The sequence below is a fragment of the Hipposideros armiger genome, unplaced genomic scaffold (genome assembly GCF_001890085.2).
Source record: "Hipposideros armiger isolate ML-2016 unplaced genomic scaffold, ASM189008v1 scaffold_357, whole genome shotgun sequence".
NCBI lineage: Eukaryota > Metazoa > Chordata > Mammalia > Chiroptera > Hipposideridae > Hipposideros > Hipposideros armiger.
The window spans coordinates 1,297,236-1,299,280 of record NW_017731707.1 but is presented as its reverse complement, the minus strand read 5'-3'; positions in this window follow the sequence as shown (position 1 = coordinate 1,299,280).

Here is a 2,045-nt window from a genome sequence, read left to right as displayed (position 1 = left end):
CAGGGTTAGCCACTCCAACAAGGAGTGAGGAAGTATCGAAGGTCTTGCTACCACTGGAAACTATAATCGTCCTTTGACCTAAAGGACAAAGGCAGAGGAAAGTGATAAAATCTAGCGGGAGCAGGTTCCCCACAGCAGAAGGGCTGCCTGACAGGAGCCTGGCCACAGACACAAGAAAGAGCCACTGCCAAACCAGTGTCGGCAACAAGGAAGACAGGGAACGAACACTCCGATCTCTCTTCTCCTGCCCTCTGACCTTCTCCTGGTGATTTCTTTAACCCACCCAGCCAGGGTCCAGAGGCAAAGGAGGCCTAGTATCCCAGCTGTAGGGTTCACCCCCTGAGGGCTGAGAATGGATCTGAAGGGCAGGCAGAGTATCACAAGCACAGGTCATATGCCTCATTCCCAGTTTTCTCGCCAATACCTAGCACAGTGCTTGTCACTTAAGTCCCAATAATATTAGTAAGTACGTGACTCCCTTTGAAGTATTTAGAGACAAACTAGGCTAATGCAAAAATGACTGAGAATTGCTGGGGAGGCTATTCTCCAAAGACTGGTTGACCTGACTATTGGTCTCCATTCTATCACTAATGTTTCTTTAATGATTCACAGCCATTCCCCTTTTGTTATTATAACGCCTCATGGAATTCAAGTTTTGAGATAATTTGTCTACCAAGTTTAATTTTAAAGCAATTATCATGAATGAAAACCACACATTGTCACTTAGATTCTGATCAGCATAAAATATCTAGGTACCACACTGGGTTTACACAGCCCAAACAAAATAAAAGCAATTTGACATTTTAGTTAGCCTCTGCAGTCGTATAAAAAATAAAAATTAAAAATTAAAAAAAAGACACATGTAGGGGCCGGCTGAGTGGCTCAGTTGGTTAAGAGCTCGCTCAAGAGTTTGAGCTCTGAGCAACAGCGGTTCGATGCTCGGCCCAAGCTGAGCTGCTGCTGAGCTGCCGACAGGTAGCAGGATGGCTCAGCTAAAAAAAACAAAAAAAAACATGCTATTTAATATTCCAAGTAGCTCTTTGCTCCTATCACTCCCTTCTCAAAGCTTCATGACTCCATAAGACTGAGAACCAATGGAGTAAGCCCTGAAATTTGATAAACTAGTGTTCTGGAGCAGAATTAAAGCCATCATGAAATTTGTAGTTGACTTTGTGACCACCATCTCCCATTTTATAATATGAATGTATTATGTATTTACATATGAATTTATTTTTTTTCAAATCTATAAAATAATGCACTGTTTAAAATGAGATTTGAAGAGGCAACATCCTAGGACAAGAAGATCCATCTTCTCTATCATGCTAGCCCACCAATCTCTGAGACACACTTTGGTCTCTAAACAGGGCATCTAGCTGCACAGCTTCTCACATCAGCTCACCACTTGTTGTGCAGCTAGATCTGTCTTCTCATTTCACACAGTTTCTTTCTTCGAAAAATGAAAATAAAAATCTTGCTCTTTGAAGACTGAGGTCGAATTACTATGTATATTTTATGTCACTACTTTGAGGATCAGTTTCAGGATATCCCTTTAATATAAGACACTTTTCCAATTCTGGGAAGATGTAAAAACCACATTCAGTTCTCACAGTTCTATAGCTATTATAGGCTCAATGTTAGGTAACACACTAAGTTTACAGTCAATTTAGACTTAGTATTCTCTCCCAAACTTTGCAGCCACAATTCAGTTTTAGGGATAATCAAGAGCATATTCCTATCACTAATCGTTAACTTTTAGTAGTTAATCCTGTGTATGATTAGCTCAGCTTCCATCTACCTAAAGTTCAGAAATATGGTAGAAATCACCAGGACAAACTTTGTTCAGATCTAACAAGCATTCCCAAAGTGAGGCTTGAAGCCTGCAGTCAGAGATCCTTTGAAAGAAGGGCTTTCCCTATAGGCTGGGTGCTGCCTCGGCAAGATGTGGATTTAAGAAAACCTTGTGGTCAGCTTCCTTACAGCTGTGCAGAACAGGACTCATGGTAAAGTGGGTGAGGTATTCCAGAAGAGGCTACAGTGTTGTCAAT